This window comes from Natrix helvetica, assembly GCF_964273705.1.
Source record: "Natrix helvetica genome assembly, chromosome: Z".
Lineage (NCBI taxonomy): Eukaryota > Metazoa > Chordata > Lepidosauria > Squamata > Natricidae > Natrix > Natrix helvetica.
In genome coordinates, this window is record NC_138554.1 from 118,617,323 (window position 1) to 118,636,867 (window position 19,545).

Genomic DNA, 19,545 nt, shown 5'->3' on the forward strand with positions numbered 1-19,545 from the left:
CAGGTGAGACAATTATTACTGTATTTTTTGGACTATAATATGCACCGGTGTATAAGACGCACCAAGATTTCAAAGAGGTAAGTAAGAAAAAAAAGTTTTTGTAGTCCCCGGCCCCCAGGAGCACTCTGCAGACTTCAGCAGGGCTGGGGGAAGGCAAAAACGTCCCTGTTTTTGCAGAAAATGGGCTGTTTTTGCCTTCCGCCAGCCCTGCTGAAGTCTGCAGAGTGCTGCTGGGGTCTGCGGGAAGGCAAAAACGTATCCGTTTTTGCAAAAACCTGCGGTTTTTTCATCCATTTTTTTGCAAAAATGGGATGCAGGGGCAGGGCTTTGGGAGGCCAAAAATGGCTGTTTGATGCATAAGACGCACCATTTCCACGCTGTTTTAGGGGGGGGAAGGTCCATCTTATACTCCTAAAAAATGGTGAGTGAATTTTGCCTCATTTTATGACCTTTCTTGCCACAACTGTTAAGTGAATCATTTCAATTGTTAAGTTAGTAACACAGTTGTTAAGTGAATTCTGGCCTCCACTCCTTCCGTATTAAACTTAAGACCCACCTGTTTCGACTAGCCGGCCTGGCTTAAATTTAGAGCTTCTCCACCTCTTGGGCATTTTTAATTGTTAATTTTAATTTTTAAATTTTAACTGTCATTGGGGTTTTAATTGTCTTAAAGTACTGTAATTTATTTATTTATTTTCCACCTCCTCCATATTATATTATATTGTTGTGTCTGTTGCTATTGTACGTCGCCCCAAGTCCCTGGGGGGAGAGGGGGAGACTAAGAAGTCAAATTAAATAATAAATAAAATAATTCCCCATTGACTTTGCTTGTCAGAAGGTCACAAAAGGTGATCACGTGTCCCTGGGACACAGCGACTGTCATAAATATGATTCAGTTGCGAAGAATTTTGATTACATGACCAGGCTACAATGGTCATAAGTGTGAAAGATGATCATAAGTCAATTGTAACAGTTACTAAATTAACTTTTATAAGTCAAGAACTATCTGTACTAATGTTTAATGTTTCTAAAAAAAAAAATCAGAAAAAAGCTCAGCCTGGAGCTACTATTGCATAACTCAGCGATAGCGAACCTATAAGTGGGGGGAGCGAATAAGTGGGGGGAATAAGTGGGGGGAGCGAATAAGTGGGGGGAATAAGTGGGGGGAGCGCAGGAGGGTCGTGTGCGGGCGTGCCGCACCCATAATGCAATGTGCGACCCCCAGTGCGCATGCGCACACTACAGGCGCGACCCCCCATTTTTACAAGTCACTTCCGGTTTGCTTGAAGGGTCGTTTTGAGCCCTCCGAAGGCTTCAGGGACCGTCCGGAGGCTTCCCTGACGCCTTCGGAGCGCTCAAAACAACCCTCCGAGCAAACCGGAAGTCACTTCCTGTTTGCTCGGAGGATCGTTTTGAGCGCTCTGAAGGCTTCAGGGACTGTCCGGAGGCTTCCCTTACACCTCCGGAGGGCATCCGGGAGGGTGGGGGAGGCTGTTTTCGCCCTCCCCAGGCTCCTATAAAGCCTCTGGAGCCTGGGGAGGGCGAAAATTGGCTTTTAAAAAGGGTGAACTCAGTTGGCCAGCACACACATGCGCGTTGGCCAGCTGACAGGGCAGTGCCTCGTGTGCCCTGACAAATGGCTCCGTGTGCCACCTGTGGCACGCGTGCCATAGGTTCACCATCACTGGCATAACTTATTTTAGCCTCTATATTTTATACAGACTTTTATACATGATATACTTTTTTTGATCTTTTAGAACACCCCAAAGTGGACAGGACTAAACATCTTTTAGATGCATTTGTGGAGATAAGGTGTAAAACAGGTGTCTAAACATAGTAAAGAAATCCATTTTAATCATAAATCTCCCAAAACAGCTCTGAAAATTGTTCCTGATTGCATTCACCTGCCACATAAAAAGGCAATGGAATTTGTACACTCAAATAGGCTGCATTGGAAGAAAAACCGTAACTTTCTGGTTTCAATGTTAGTTTTCACAAATTGTTGCAATAGCACTTCTTTGCCTTGGCAATTATGTTTGCATAAGTGAATCATAGGTACTTCTCCTTTCATGAAGAGCATTTATTTTGACACTGACAGATACCCCAACTGTCAGCATCAAGAAATATTGAGAGATAATGATACCTATAACAGTCTGCTTTTGCCTGTTTAAATCTAACTTCATAGTCACTTCCAACATGACAAGTGCTTTCAATGAGGTGCTTTCCTAAAGTGCTCCTTTAGAAATAAAGGCCATAAACTGCATTCCTATTTAAAGTTCTTTATGCAGTAGTAACATCACAGATAGCTGAAAATAAATGATGAAGCTGCGCTTGATTTTTGAAACTGATACAGCAGGATGATATCACTTAAAATCTGCTTTTGGTTTAATACCGATTAAATCCTTTTGATTTTGAAAGAAAATGAGAGAGAAATAGATGGAGACACAATACAATCTTGCATTTCAGCAAAAGGGAAGATTAGCAAAGGTGGAATTATTCTTCCACTTTTTTCACACACAAAAAATACCCCTCTAAATAAGTCACTGGGATACTAAAATTATTGGAAGGTTCCAATTTTTTTTGCCATTTTCCCCTTTTATTTTTCAACTGCTATAAGATCCGCAATCAAGCCAAGAATGTACATATGACAAATACTGCTGCATATTACCTATAAAGAATACTGATACCTGTAGCTCTCAAGAAGAACAGATTGAGGCTCTCCCATTAATAAGTGTAGTTTTACAGTCCCTTAAGACTCCCAGGAATGACAGACATCCTACTTGAGCAAGATCAAAAAGTCATTGCCTCCATTAAAATACCTAGGCTATGCTTGCATTCTCTACCGGAATTGTAATAAACAAAGATTGACAACGATTTCAGGATTTTGTTATTTTTCTTTTCAAACCAGAGAAAACAATCTTGAACATATCTGAACATTACAGATCTCATCTGCTACAGGAAAAAAAATAACTAGTTGTTTCCAACTTCAGTACAAAAAAGGAGGTACAGGTACTGGTGAAACAGGTTATCCCTCTTAATGAAAGTCAAGAGTTCAGCAAGAAAAGCCATGGATTTGGATATAGGTTTAATAATACTAAGAGAGGACCCATTAATTAATCACACCCAACTAACTTACTGTCAATTTTATTGAGACTAATAATAATAATAATAATAATAATAATAATAATTTAATTTGTTAGCCGCTCCCTCTCCACAAGGGACTCGGGGCGGCGTACAACAAGAGCACATACATAAATACATATAAACATACACATACACGCATACACATACACGGAGGAGGAATATGTACAGCTGAGTATCATCAGCGTACAGATGATATCCCACCCCAAAGCCACGAATGATCTCGCCCAGCGGTTTCATGTATGTGTTGAACAGGAGTGGCGAGAGGACCGACCCCTGCGGCACCCCACAAGTGAGGGGGCTCAGGGTCGATCTCTGCTCCCCTGCCAACACACGTTGCGTCCGGCCGGAGAGGTAGGAGCCAAACCACAGTAAAACGGTGCCCCTAACCCCCAACCCCTCCAGCCGGTGCAACAGGATACCATGGTTGATGGTATCGAAAGCCGCCGAGAGATCTAATAGGACCAGGATAGAGGAACAACCCCTATCTCTGGCCCTCCAGAGATCATCGACCAACGCGACCAAGGCCATCTCCGTGCTGTGCCCGGGTCGGAAGCCGGACTGGCGCGGGTCTAGATAATCATTTTCCTCCAGGTGACGTGGAAACTGTTGGGCCACCACATTCTCTACAACCTTCGCTAAGAAGAGAAGGTTGGAGACTGGACGATAATTGGCTAGCTCCATTGGGTCCAGGGAAGGCTTCTTGAGCAAGGGTCTCACAACCGCCTCTTTCAAGGCGGCCGGCAGAGACCCCTCGCCCAACGAAGCATTCACTAGGCCCAGGAGCCAGTCGCGTGTAACCTCCCAGGATGCCAGTACAAGCCAGGAGGGACACGGGTCCAATAAACATGTGGTAGGTCGCAGACGTCCACGTAACCTGTCCAAATCCTCGATGGCAACCGAGTCAAACTCCTCCCAGAGTGGTCTCTCAAGACTCGCCTCGGGCGTCTCCACTAGCCCACTGAAAGGGACCCATTCCCTCTGGATTTGAGCGATTTTGTCCTGCAGATATTTCCCAAATTCCTCTGCCATGCCCTGTAGAGGGGGCTTCCCGCGGCCTCTGAGACAGAAGGGAGCGGGTCACCCGGAACAGGGCGGCAGGGCGGTTATCTGCGGACGCAATGAGAGCGGCACAATGTCGACGTTTGGCTGCTCTCAATGCCACGAGGTACGTCCTTAAGTAGGTTCGTACCTGTGCTCGGTCAAATTCGGAGCGGGAGGATCTCCAACGAATATTATATGAATAAGTAATTCTTGATCCAATTCAGCATATTCAAATTATTTTATTTCTATATGCACTGGATTCAGAGGGTATGTAGCATTTTGCAACATTATATAGGCTAAAACAGGATGCCATTTCCAATGCTTACAACTTTAGAAAGATCGGAGGAATAGTCTAAGACAGTGGTGGGCAACCCGCGGCTCGGGAGCCACATGCGGCTCTTTACACCCTTTAATGCGGCTCTTCTGTGTGCCGGGTGCCCGCTCCCCTCCCTCCTCTCGGGCTTCGGAGGGAAGCTTCTGCAAAAGCCCGGGCGAGTGACAACCAATTTTGGTCCTATGACTGCAGAATGCTGCAAAATACCATAAATGCAGGCCAGTTGTTGAGTGTTTCAAATGTGATTGGAACACTCAACAAGGTGACCACAGTGTGTGTGTGTGTGTGTGTGTGTGTGTGTGTGTGTGTGTGTGTGAAAGACAGACAGAGAGAGGAACAGAGAGAGGGAGTGAGGGAGGGAATCAGAGAGAGACTGACAGACAGACAGACACACACACACACAGACAGAGAGAGACAGAGAGGGGGAGGGAGGGAGAGAAAGATAGACAGACAGAGAGACACACACAGAGTGAGTGATTAAGTGAATGAGTGAGAGACAGACACACCCACATACACAGAGTGACAGAGAGAGAGGAAGGGAGGGGAGAGACACAGAGGGAGAGACAGAGACAGACACACACACACACAGAGTGAGTGAGAGACAGACAGACACACACACACACAGAGTGACAGAGATGGGGGAGGGAGGGAGAGAGAGACAAAGAGCCAGAGAGAGAGAGAGAAAGAAAAAGAAAAAAAGAAAGAAAGAAAGTGGGAGAGAGAGATGAAATTAAAAACAACAACATACAAACCTGACTTACTCAAACTATCCAAGGAAATGCAAGGCCAATGTTCACATTAGTGGTTGTGACTTTGCCAGTCAATGTCAGGATGTAATTTTCTCTACATTGTAAGGCAAATTTTACGGAATTTAACGTTATCGATAAAGTTTTTGTTTTATTAGTTGTGTTATTTGTATCCTCCCGACCTATGTGGATACTTGCATGCAGAATATTCTCAATAAAAACTTATTGAAACTAAAAACAGTGTACCATCCTATGTATTTTCGGTTTTAAAAATGTGGCTCTCAAAGTAAATTTCAATCGTGGTTTGGCTCAGTTGAAAAAAAAAGGTTGCCCACCACTGGTCTAAGAAAAGAAAAAATAGTAAATGAGATTAACAAAGATGAAAGGTCTATGAGAAACCTCTTAAGGAAGAGAAACAGCCTATGCTTGTTTCATTATTTTACTGGAATCCAAAATATTCAAATGTTGCGATGATATTTTCAGATGATGAAAAAGTTAAGGACTTTAAAAATGAAAGACCTACAATCATAATTTCTGGATATCAACACTTTATACTTACACATATTGACAAGCAACAAAACAATTTACTGAATAAGACAAAAAAATACCAAGACTCAACTGTATTATTTTTCTTTGCATTATAAATATATTTTATTACTACTCTTTTAACGTATTTTCATTCCCTACTAAGCTTGGACTTAATTAGTTAAATTCTCAAACATACAAAACCAGATTTTGGTGTCTCTTTGCACTCAGAAATGTTGATATTATGCTCAGATTTACACAAACATATTAAGAGATAATAAGCATGTGATGTTAGGAAACCTTGCAAACAACTGAATGTGATCAATAATCTATAAAATGAGAGAGTGAAAATGGAATCACAGCCGCCATGAGATGACTAATCCATAAATTGTTGACAATGGAACCAATTAACTATCAATTTGTTCTGCTGCTGTTTGAATAATGTCTTTCTCCCTCTTTTCAAAATGCTCAAAGATAAAAGTTTAGCAGCTTTGCTTCAGTAACCTCCTAAGTAAAATTTGTTCTATATTTAAAAGTATTCATGTTTTTCACAGATAAACAAATTCTGAGTAAATCAAGCAGGGTATAGAATTAATAGAAGTCCAGATAAAAACCAAGCAGTAACTAAGTTAAAGATAAATAATAGCATCTGCAAACTTTATTTACATATATAAGCAAACTTCAGTACCTTTTTTTATTCAGAGATGACTGGGATTCCTATATGTATTATGGTATCATTATTCAAAAGCTTGTAACCGATTCAAAATTTATACAGTTTGATTAGTATAGCCTATAGGGTCTACTGGTTCACTTGCCTTGGATTACCATGAGTTTCTTTTAAAACAGGAATGAAAAATACGTGGCAGTTCAATATAATAGTGTTAAGTTTGCAAACCTTATTGAATTTTGAATCAAGGTCAAGAATGATATTGACCATTTGTCTCCTTTAGGAGCTGGGGATGGATGGCACAATTCTGTGCTGGTTACCTTTTTCCTCTGAGGCCACTACCAATATTAGCAGGAAGCAAGAGGCCATCTCTCAGTTCCTGCTTAGTGGGATGCTGCAGGATTCAGTGCTTTCCTTTTTAACATTTACATGAAACTGCTGGGTGAGATCATCCAGCCTAATAGGATGAAGTATCATCAGTATGCTGATGATACAGTTATATATCTCTATCCCAGGTGAAGTGAATGATGCTGTAGACATTCTTTCACAGTGCCTGGAGGCTGGATGAAGAACAACAAACTTCAACTGAATCCTGGTAAGGAGGAGTGGCTGAGGATAGGCCCCTCTGCCTCTGGACGTTTATTTGATCTTGGATAGGGTTACATTATTTTGGACACACCCAGTGTGTAATTTGGAGTCCTCCTGGACTCACAGCTCCTAGTCAAAGAGCAAGTGGCTGCCATGGATTTACTCGTCTCCAATTTGTGCACAATACCCCCTTTTCTGAACAGAGCCACTCATGACCTGGGCAGCTCCTACTTGGACTATTGCAATAAATTCTACATGAGACTTTCCTTGAAAAGTATCTGGAAGCTTCAGCTGATATAGAATGTGGCTCTATGGGCAATTTGGGACACCCAAAGAATGACACATATAACACTTTTGTTGCATGAGCTGCATTGGGTTCCAGTCTGCTTCCTGGTCCAATTCAAAGTATTATGAACTCTAAAGACCTACATGGTATGGGACCAGGTTACCTACGGAACTGTCTTTGTCCTATTAAATCAGCCCAACCCACACAGCCAGGCAGGGAAGGCGTGTTGCATGCCCCATCAGCCAAAGAATTCTAACTGATACGATTCAGGAAGTGAACCATCTCTGCTATTTCCCCCATCCTGTAGAAGACCCCCCCCCCACTCTGTAGAGGTGAAGCATGCCTGCTGGCCTTCCAGAAAGGCATAAAAATATGACGCTGCAGTCTTGCTTGGGGTGCACAGAGAGACACATAGCCATTGGGTTGGTTAACACCCTGAACTTTCTCCCCATCTTTTAATTAATTTTTTTAAATTAAAATTTAATTGTCCTTGCATCTTTTAAATTTTTATATATTGTTTTTTATTTTTAATATTTTATTTGTACACTGACCAGAGTCCCTCTGTGAGGGAGATGAGTGGCTTCAAAATCAGAAAAATAGATAGACGGACAGAGGTAGCCTGTAATGGAATGTGTGGATGACTTTGGCAGAATGAAGGGAAGAGATGCTGTCTAGGAAACTATCAGACAGGAAAGCGGCTTGACAGTTAGAGAAATTCAAACTTATGTTTGAATTGCATTTTGTAGAGGACAATAACTATTAATACTAGTAAATTCAGCCTGTGCTTTGCAACTACAGAGAGATCATTAGCTGCCACTGGAACTTAGCAGATTTCTACTTAAAAAGCGTTAGAAAGTATGTATTATAAAACCATAGAACTGTGGAGTGTGAAAGGAGTGCGCCCCACCCACCTGTGCATGAGCGCACGACCCTCCCGTGCATGTGCACAGGGGGAGTTTTTACCCTCCCTAGACTCTGAAGGAGAAAAATAGCCCAACAGCCCAACCGGAAGTTCAGGAACAAACTTTCCTGAAGCCTGGGGACAGCAAAAATGGCCTCCCCCTGCCCTCCAGAAGGCTGAATATCACATGTGGCCAACACACACATGCGCGCCAGAACTGATGGCTGGCATGCCAGCAAATATGGCTCCACGTGGCATAGGTTCGCCATCACAGATCTAGTCTAACTTTGCACTGTGCAGGAAAAAGCAAACCTTCTTTGAAAGGTTGCTATCCAGCCTCATCTTAAACATATCTAGATTTGGAGAACCCAGAATCAGTAGGTAAACTGTTCCTATAGAAAAATAATCATCCTATAAATCAGACCAATCCTAAACTGTGTTCAACTGACACTATTATAGAACTTTAAAAAGTCCTTTTCCAAATGCAAATCTAATCCCGTTTGTACAAATGCTGAACAATCAAGATCTCTGCTCTTCTTTCTATAATTTTGTTCTTTTATATTTAAAATATTGTAAAATGGGTGTGAATTGTGTCTTCAGTATACTTACAAAAGTGCTATAAAAATGGACATTAGCAAGTTGGAAGTCTTCCTCATGTGATCCATCTATAGCGCAGGTGGAAAGCATAAATTCCTACAAATCTGAATATCACATCATTACCTATATAGGACAACTTACAACAAACGGCCACTCTTAGCCACCTGTGCCTGCCCACTCTGCCTCCAATAAAAGCCTCTCTTGTCCAGCTACTAAGATCTGTAGAAAAGATCTTTTAAAAAATGCTCCTCTGTCAGAGGCTCATCTTTCGAAAGCACAAGAGAGGTCTTCTCCGGGTTTTTCCCAGGCTATAGAAGTGCCTGAGAAATGGCTTTTGCCTGTCATGCTCAGCATTCAGGAAATATTTAACAATATATCCCTTTCACTAGACCAGTGGTAGTCAACCTGATCCCTACTGCCTACTAGTGGGCGTTCCAGCTTTCATGGTGGGTGGTAGGAGTTTGCTGTAACTCTACTTTATAAATTTTATAAAGTAAAGTTACTTCCCTACTCTATAAATCACCATTACGGTGGAACCGGTGGGTGGTTAGAAAATTTTACTACTAACAGAGATGCAAAAGTGGGCGGGAGGTATAAAAAGGTTGACTACCCCTGCACTAGACTCTTAATGATTAATATTTTAATTTCTTTTTCCTGAGTAATTTCAATTTATGGTTTTTAACTATATATAAATTTTCTTAAAGCCATCATGGACTTTTATCAGAGTAGAAAGATGGCATTACAGTAAAACAAATACAATAATATCCTATTTCTGTAAGATAACTTACTCTAATTAGAATAAAACAGGTCTTTTTTAAAATGAAAACCTGGGAACCTGTTGAGCATTACATTAATGTTGGTTTCTAACTCCCATCAGACCTAACACACTAGCATCGAAAGTTAGGAATTATTAGAATTGTCAACCTGTCAAGATGCAACATTACAGACATGGAGATGAGTACAGAAATTGATCATTAACACTAACAACACTAATAAGACAAAAGCTGCAGATTTTATTTAGCTCAAGGCAGTGTTTTCTGTTTATATCTCTCATAATATAAATTAGCCTCAAACTTCCATCTGATGATGTACATGTTAAGGCTTCAGTCATCTTTCTATTGTTTATTTATTTAGGGAATTTATATTGCTGCCTAGTCGCACATGGCAACTCAAGGCGGCTTACAGAATATACAGAATTTCATATTCCCTTCGGGGAGAGGGGGCGGTCTAGAAATCAAATCAAATCAAATCAAATCAAATAAATAAATAAATAAATAAATAAATAAATAAATAAATAAATAAATAAATAAATAAATAAATAAATAAATAAATAAATAAATAAATAAATAAATAAATAAATAAATAAATAAATAAATAAATAAATAAATATTTTAGTAGAGCAAGGATGGTGAGAATGGGGAAACTAATATAATTCTTCTGTTTAATGTTTTATTAAATATTAATTTATAATAAATGTTAGTATTTCATGACATATTAAATATTTTCAAGCAGTGCAAGTCAGAGTGCAGAGAAGAGCAACAAAGATGATGAGGGGACTGGAGGCTAAAACATATGAAGAATGATTGCAGGAACTGGGTAAGTCTAGCTCAGTGGTCGGCAAGCCGCGGCTCGCGAGCCACATGCGGCTCTTTACACACTTTAATGCGGCTCTTCTGTGTGCTGGGCGCCCGCTCCCCTCCCTCCTCTCGGGCACTTCAAAACAAGCGCCCCTTTCCCTTTTTTCTTTTCGACCCACAATGATTAGGGAGGATCCTGAAGTCGGGCGGGGACGAGAAGTGAGGAGGCAGAAAAAGAAACGGAGGCTAAGGAGCTTTCCCCCCCCGCCCCCTCCCAGCAAAAATCTAACCGGGGAGCCGGGCGGGCAGTAGCAAATTAGCCGATCACGCCACGTGATCGGTTAATTTGCTACTGCCCACACGGCGTGATCGGCTAATTTGCTACTGCCCGCCCGGCTCCCCGGTTAGATTTTTGCTGGGAGGGGGCGGGGGGAAGCTCCTTAGCCTCCGTTTCTTTTTCTGCCTCCTCGCTTCTCAGCCCTGCCCGACTTCAGGATCCTCCCTAATCATTGTGGGTTGAAAAGAAAAAAGGGAAAGGGGCGCTTAAAGTTTCAAAATATTGGAGCAAAATATCGCTTCAGAGGCAACAGTTCTCATGGGGAATTAGCCCTGGAGTTTCACTGCCCCACCCGGTCAAACCTCGCTTTCCGCGCATGCCGCGTGATCAGCTAATTTGCTACTGCCCACCGGCTCCCTGATAAGATTTTTGCGGGGGGGGGGGAGAAGCTCCTTGGCATCCATCTCTTTTTCTCCCTCCTCGCTTCTTGGGGCTCCACCAATGGGGGAGCAAGGCCCGCCCAGCGCCAGGCTTTGGGCTAACACAGAGCTCTGCAAAGTTGGCTGTTTTAAGACTGGTGGACTTCAATTCTCAGAATTCTGGGAGTTGAAGTCCACAAGTCTTCAAGCTGTCAGGTTTGAAGACCCTGGGTTTTTTTTTTCTAAAGGGTTAGGGGTGCAAGGGTCTTGCAGCTTGACAGCTTTAAGACTTGCATGCTTCAATGCCAGAGTTCCTGAGCCAACATGACTGGAGGAGGAATTCTGGGAGTTGAAGTCCACAAGTCTTCAAGCTGTCAGGTTTGAAGACCCCTGGGTTTTTTTTTCTAAAGGGTTAGGGGTGCAAGGGTCTTGCAACTTGACAGCTTTAAGACTTGCATGCTTCAATGCCAGAGTTCCTGAGCCAACATGACTGGAGGAGGAATTCTGGGAGTTGAAGTCCACAAGTCTTCAAGCTGTCAGGTTTGAAGACCCCTGGGTTTTTTTTTCTAAAGGGTTAGGGGTGCAAGGGTCTTGCAACTTGACAGCTTTAAGACTTGCATGCTTCAATGCCAGAGTTTCTGAGCCAACATGACTGGAGGAGGAATTCTGGGAGTTGAAGTCCACAAGTTTTAAATCTGTCAGGTTTGAAGACCCCTTGGGGTTTTTTTCCTAAAGGGTTAGGGATGCAAGGATCTTGTAACTTGACAGCTTTAAGACTTGCGTGCTTCAAATGCCAGAGTTTATTGAAACTAAAAACAGTGTACCATCCTATGTATTTTCGGTTTTAAAAATGTGGCTCTCAAAATAAATTTCAATCGTGGTTTTGGCGAGATTTGGCTCAGTTGAAAAAAAAGGTTGCCCACCACTGGTCTAGCTGAATGAAAAGAAGGACTAGGGGAGACATGATAGCAGTGTTCCAATATCTCAGGGGTTGCCACAAAGAAGAGGGAGTCAAGCTATTCTCCAAAGCACCTGAAGGCAGGACAAGAAGCAATGGGTGGAAATTAATCAAGAGAGAAGCAACTTAGAACTGAGGAGAAACTTCCTGACAGAACAATTAATCAGTGGAACAGCTTGCCTCCAGAAGTTGTGAATGCCCCAACACTGGAAATCTTTAAGAAGATGTTGGATAGCCATCTGTCTGAAACGGTATAGGGTTTCCTGTCTAGGCAGGGGGTTGGACTAGAAGACCTCCAAAGTCCCTTCCAACTCTGCTATTGTGTTGTGTTGTGTTGTATTGTGTTGTGTTGTATTGTATTGTCAGTCCTTGCATAGTGTAAGCTACAATTTGCCATATTACATTCATCATAACCTTAATTCATAGATAACCACTAGCAGGATAGGCAGCATATAAGTTTAATAAATAAATACAGGTAGTCCTTGACTTATGGCCACAATTGAGCCCACATTTTTTGTTGCTAACTGAGACATTTGTTAAAGGAGTTTTCCCCCATTTTATGACCTTTCTTGCCACAGTTGTTAAATGAACCTTTTCCTCATTGACTTTGCTTAGCAAAAGGTTGCAAAATGTGACCTTAGGACACAGCACCGGTCATACGTATGAACCAGTTGCCAAGCATCTGAATTTTGATTACATGATTATGGGGCTGATACAAAGGTTGTAAGTGTGAAACATGGTCATAAGTCACTTTTTCTAGTGCCGTTGTAACTTAGAAAGGTCACTAAATGGACGGTTGTAAGTTGAGGACTATCTTAAATAAATACCCCCTCCCCCCAATCCATTTTAATCCCTGGTAGACTCCATATGCCAGCATGACTCCTATAGTTTCCAAAGAAACATTATAACAATTTAAAAGTAGCAATGAATGACACATTTAAATAATAATAATAGCAAGGTACATAAAGGCAAAACCATATCCCAAAAGCTCTCTTAAGTAGTTCCATCTTGCAAACTTCATAAAGGAAAGCAAGATCTGTGTTACTCCAAAGGCTTCCAACAAGAAATACTGCCATATATAAGGATTACTATTTTCACATTTGACATCTGAAGTTTCTAAAACTGTTCTCTGTTGTTGTCCCTTCCCTCTAGGGTTGAATATAAGAAGAAACATTATCATTTGACACCTTCACAGGTAGTCCTCATTTAATTACCACAATTGGGCCTTGAATGTTGGTCATAAATCATTAGTCATATAACCAGACTGGATTATACTGTTTTTATGACACTCATCAGGTTAGTCACCTAGTCATTAAGTAAACCATGTAGTTGCTAAGCAAATCTTTCTGCCCCCACCCCCAGCAAATAACCACAAATAAATGTATTTGACCGTGGGACGTTACAAGTGGTTGTATTTGTGAGCTGATTGCCAAACACCCGAAATGAACTCAGTCATAACTTCAAGGATGATTTTTGAGTCTGTTGTAATTTGGAACAACCAACTGTTAAGCAAGAATTATCTATGAAATTTTAGAAGACAAGGAGATTGCTATTATTATAAGTAAGAAAATCTAATGAGCATTTTAGTCTGATAAGACTCTGGAAGAAAACCCAAAATGCATTTTTTCCCCATTTAGACTTAGACTTAGTCTTAGACTTAGATTAACTTTATTGCCACTTTTAATATACACTAATTGGCATACACTAAATGAACTTTCATTGCATACAGCTCTCAAAGGGTCACCACCTCCAATTACATAAATTTCCTGTGCATACATTTTCTAATTTATTATTTTCTCCAACCAAACTATTCTCCAGAGTAATATTTATCTGTGACACACAGATTGAGACAAAATTCCCAAAGCTGTTTTTTACAACTATACACCTGTAGCTATATAATAGTTTAGGATATATTACCAAATTTGCCCTTTCTCTGACCAAGAATATTTAGAATAGGTAAAACATCCAGTAGTGCTATATCACATTGATAGAGATTCAGAAAAGAGTAAAAATATCATTGGGCTATCCTCCAATTAGCTGCATTTAGCGCTAAGATTGCTTAAAACAGATGCTTACTTTAGCTATCTTTCCCATAATTATAACACATGAGAGGAATAAGATGACTATATTATACATATGATTCAGAGAGTATACCTGGACCACAGGTGGGCATTAAACTAATCCAGGAACTGCATATAATTAGAATGTGTTTAAAAAAAGAAAAAAGAAAAAATAGCATATGCTCAAGAATTGTAGCACTGGTGTGGTCCAACACATCTACTAGTTACCAAGCTATCATCAACAAAGTAGAAGCGTTTTAAGATCAGTTCCAACTTCAATATATTTGGGCAAAGTTAAATCTATAGAGTCCAGTGCATATACTTGGAAGACCAAAAATATCAAAGGAGAATTCCTTCCACAAATGTCTACACATACACGTATATTTAACAAAACATCTATAAATTGGATTACTGACTAGCTGCAATAAAAAAAATGAAAAACCAATAAAAAAAAAACAAGAAAAAGTCTATTTTCTAGAATCTTCTTTCTTCTGAAAGATCATTTGGCAGCAGCCATTATATGAATTATAATTATGTCAGTATATAGTGGCAATATGTAGAGAATATTGTTTTGCTATCCCACAAAATTATTTTGTCATCACTGCCTTTTGAATTTCACAGCTGCTGTTGTGATGAGCAATGTCATTATCTGGATAATAAGACTTGTTTAATAAGTCTAAAGCTTTAGAGTACTGAATCTGGACTTTTGTGTGGGCAGAAATGAAGAACTGAAGCAACTGAAGAGGGAAAAGAACATTGCTGCCTGAGAAACAGAGCTGAGGCAAAATCAGACTTCTAGCAGTCTCAAATGTGCTTTTTCAAAAGGCAACTAGACTTTTTTTCCCTCGAGGAAGAAGATGTTTTGCTTCTCATCGAAGAAGCTTTCTTGGATTCTTCTTTCTTGGATGAGAAGCAAAATGTCGTCTTCTTCTTCCTCAAACAGTCAAGTTGCCTTTTGAAAAAGCACCTTTGAGACAACTATGACCTGGATGACTGAGAATCTCCACAGACATTCAGCCTTCTAGCAGTAAACCACAGAGAAGAGCTTCAAGATGCCCATGATAGATGTTCCCATTTTATAACAATGCAAGCAGCCTTTTCTAACCCAAGAGCCACACTTGATACTAGAGGCACAAAATTTCATGGACTCAAGATAAATATCTTTGATTTAATTTAATTCAAATACAATGAATATGATCATTTCACTGTATTTAATAATTTCCCCCCATGTCTCAGTAAAATTATAGTTTGGCAATAACTTTTGTAAGGTTTCTATAGTTAAATGTAAAGCTTAGTGATTGTGATGCAGCTCTTGGTCTTAAGTTGCACACCCATTTTATAATCACATTAACTTTCCTCATATGATTTAATAATACTGTTTATTAAAGCAAACAAATAATATGCCCGCAGGTGCTTCTTTGTCACAGCTGGCTTTCCTTAGAAATTAAAGAGTCAAAGACTAAAGCATACCTATTGAAAATATTATTTAAAACAGCAGGCAACACCCCTCAAAATCTTACTTATTAGAAAATAATTATCATTTTAACATCTGGCTTCAAAAAATGTGTGTAGAACTATATTATCTTTGCAAGATCTTTACCAAACTGCTGCAAAAGGAGTAAACATTATCAGAGTGGAACTATAAACTAAGTCAAAAAACCTAGAATGCTTTTGTCCATTAACTACATTTCCAAATGTCTTATTAAAAATATGTCCTCCCAAAATAAATGTGTATGCGCTAAAAACGTTGCACTCCGATGTACATTTACTTGGGAAGAAGTCCCACTGAACTCAGGAGGACTTGATTCTGAGTAAACATTGTAGAGACTTGGGCTGAAAGTTTTAAATTTGCCAAAATCCACTTAAAATATGCAGTCCAGGAAATATAATCAGCTCCACAGGGGCACATCACTCTTTCAGCAAATCCAAGTGAGGAATGTACAGTGCAAAGTTAGTTTAGAAGTAGAGCCAGGGCTCATTTGATTGCTGGAGAACTCAGTACAGAGAGAAACTATTTGAGTTATTGCACAACCCTACCTTTAAACCAGCTTTAAAATGACAGAAGTATATTCTAACTAGTAATGGGAATATTTGTTTACCAAAAGCATCTTTCCAGTATGGTAATGATTCTAGTCTATATCCTACTTGCTGTGCTCAATACAGCACGTAGAGAACCTGTCATATAACTTGCATATTAAGTAGAGATAAATGCAATAACTATTTCAAGAATCATCCAGCCAACACAGGCGATTTGTAATTGGACTAGATTCCAAAGCGACATCTAATTTATTGCTCAGCAACCAGGCGAAAGAAATTAAAAACAAGACTTCTATTTTTAAAAAGTTAAAATAGTGAAAGTGTGCAAGTTTCAAGTCTTACATAGAACTCCTCGAATTCAGTTAATAAATATGCAAGCTTTTACTATAGTCAAATTATTACTTAGCCTTCCCAAAGAAATGGATTAGAATTCTCATAACATCAACTTTACTTGAACCGGGGAAAGTGAATCTATTTATTATCCTGACTGCATTGGAGAAATATAATGGAAAAGGCTAAGTTCAGAATATATCCAGGAGTTCTCCAGGAGTTCTCAAACTAGGAAGTGAGCCCTCTGCTCACTTCATGGTACATGTACCCGAAGCTACAATTATCATAGAATTCTCTTCTATTTTTCCTGAACAGTGGAAAAGGAAGCAACTACTGTAAGTAAGGATGTTCTATAGCTGTTTAGAAAAATTAGCAAGAACTGATTCAAAATATAAGAGAGACTGTGTCAAAATACATAAATCTACATTTTATAAGTTACACAAAAATAAGCATGCTTTTTCTTTTCCTTAAAATTGGCTTTAAGGGTTTTATTGTTTATTTACTATGAAAAGGAAATAAATATAATTTCATATTTTCGGAAATTATGAAAGTTTACGCATCTTTATTCTGAAATATAAATAAAAATATAATTATTAAAAATGGCATATTAACTTCTTGCTCTACTCTAAATCCAACAAAATAATTATGAGTACCGAGTACTGTCATTACAATTTCTTTATCATTTTAGGGGATCATGGCAGAACTCATGATACATACGCCAATAGATACTGGAAATTTGATTCCAAGAAAATCTCATTTGAAAGAAAGGTGTAAAATAAAAAGGTCAAGAAGACTGATTTGTTAAGAGAGGAGCAAATATTTGTATAAATAGTCTTTGGGGTATGACCATTTGTTCAGTGATTGTTTAAAGCTACAATGGTGCTCAACAAATGATGGTTTTAACCAATCCTTGGAGTTCCAGCTGTCCCAACACCCCCACAATCATGATCTGGGTGCTTGACAAGGCATTAATTTACTAATCCTTGCATCACCCTGTGATCCTGTCATTGCCATTTACAGCTTTCCAGAAAGTTAATGGGGAAGCTTGCAGAAAGATGTAGTCCTAAGTGTTAATTGATTGTCAAGCACCCAGATCATGATTGTGGGGGTGCTGGGACAGCTGGAACTTCAAGGATTGGTTAAAACTATCATTTGTTGAGCACCCTTGTAGCTTGGAAAGCTTTCAGTAATGTGTAATATAGTATTTTTACATAACTAACCTGGAGCTCTATAATGAGGCACTTCAAAGGTTCAGGGTTGTGGGATTTCTAACCACATTTTGAAGTTTAAACCATTATCCAGCAGCTGTGGCTATCAATTCCCTGCCCCTTTCACCTTCTGGTAACCAAAACATCCAGACATTTGACCACAAGTTCCCATTATATGCTACTGGTGGCTTACAGTATATCTATAAAATGAATACAGTAAGAAGTAGTTTGACTTCATAGAACAATAGGGTTGAAAAGGATTCTCAGAGAATAACTGATAGATGAAAAGCCAGATTCTGTTTAAAGATCTCCAGTGAAGCAGACTGATCCTCCTGGCATCTATGCTGAAGCTATTTCTTTATAGTTTTAATCCATTCTCCTCTCCTCTGAGGTGGGGAGGGGGGACCGTCTGGACTAGTGGTGGGTTCCTACTGTTTTGGACTGGTTCGGCTGTTGGAACCAGCAACTGCCACACTCCCGAACCGGTTTCCTGGGTGGTGCCATAGGCACCGCCATCTTGTTTTTCAGTTCTGCACATGCGCAGAACAATTTTAATTGCATTGTGCATGTGTGCACAGCACACACACAAGCAAACCAGCAGTAGTGCCTGCCGGAACCCACCCCTGGCATGGACCCTCTTCTGTATGTTCTTCTCATATTTGAAGACTGCTATGTGCTCAACATAACTGAAAATTTTAACCATACCTTCTTGGGCAAGGCCCCTAATTCTTTCATCCTCATGGTACTATTTTCTTTTTGATCACTTTTAGAATATTATATTATTCTTTTTCAAATTTCATCTTTTTACTGTAAATCTTTTTCTCTCTTCTCGGAGGTATTAGCCAACCACCTGCCCATCTCTAGTGTTATGTCATATGTTAACTGATGAGCATCTTTTAAATTCCCTCCTCCAAGTAAATGGGTTACCATTTGGTCATGAACAAGATGATAAGTAAAAGAAGAGCCAGTTTAATGGTTAAGGTAGCAATCCCAAAACTGGATTGCTGGAGTCTGGAGTCCAGCCATAGGCATAAAAGTCAGTTGGGTGACACTTTGGGTCAGTCAGTCTCTCTCAGTCGAATCCACTTCATAGGATTGTTGAGAAATAGAGGAGGAAGGAGTATTAGATGTATTTACCACCTTGAGTTATTTGTAAAAACAATAAAGACAGAAGTTTTATGGTACCTCACACAAAACTTTCCTCTAAACTGAAGCCATTAACAATCACTCTTTTGAATTTTGAATGTGTTCAATACAGTAAGGACTAGCTGATATCTTATTATTTTTAAAGGGATCTAACCAGAGAGATTTTGCCAAAATCCAGATCTATTATGTCTAATGCACTTCCAAAGATTTCCATTCTGATTTTTAAAACAGTAGGAGGAGGAAGAAAGACTCATTAAACTGAGAAATCAACCCATCCTTCTTCCCAATAGCTCTAAACATTCAACAGGTTATTACGTAACAAATAAGTATTGGAGGAAATGTTTGGTGTAAGAAAATCTGACAGAGTGTTTAAAATAATGAGTTGCTAGTTCTATTGTCTAACAGATTAAAGTTCACTTCTTAAATAATTTAGTTTAATCAACCTGGATCTGATGACAGTGACTCATCTCATTACTCTATGTTAGAGGTGAAAGGGCCTCTTGCTGTTTGACACAGTCTGGGTGAGGTCCTGACAAGCTAGGTGTGCCCAACATTAACAATAAAGCCTGCATAGTCATTCATCCATAGAAATATGTAAAAATCTGAATAGATTATGGCATAGAATTTGCAGATATAACATCACTGACTTTTCCAAAAATGCTGACATACTTTGCAATACTGAAGATATGATATTACTGAGGGTA

The 19,545-nt window shown here is 39.7% G+C and overlaps 1 protein-coding gene across 6 annotated transcripts in view; it reads right to left on the reverse strand.

The window, feature by feature from the left end:
• The window catches only part of ARHGAP21 (Rho GTPase activating protein 21), an 89,634-nt gene that overhangs the window by 51,072 nt on the left and 19,017 nt on the right, over window positions 1-19,545 (reverse strand). The window lies entirely within an intron of this gene.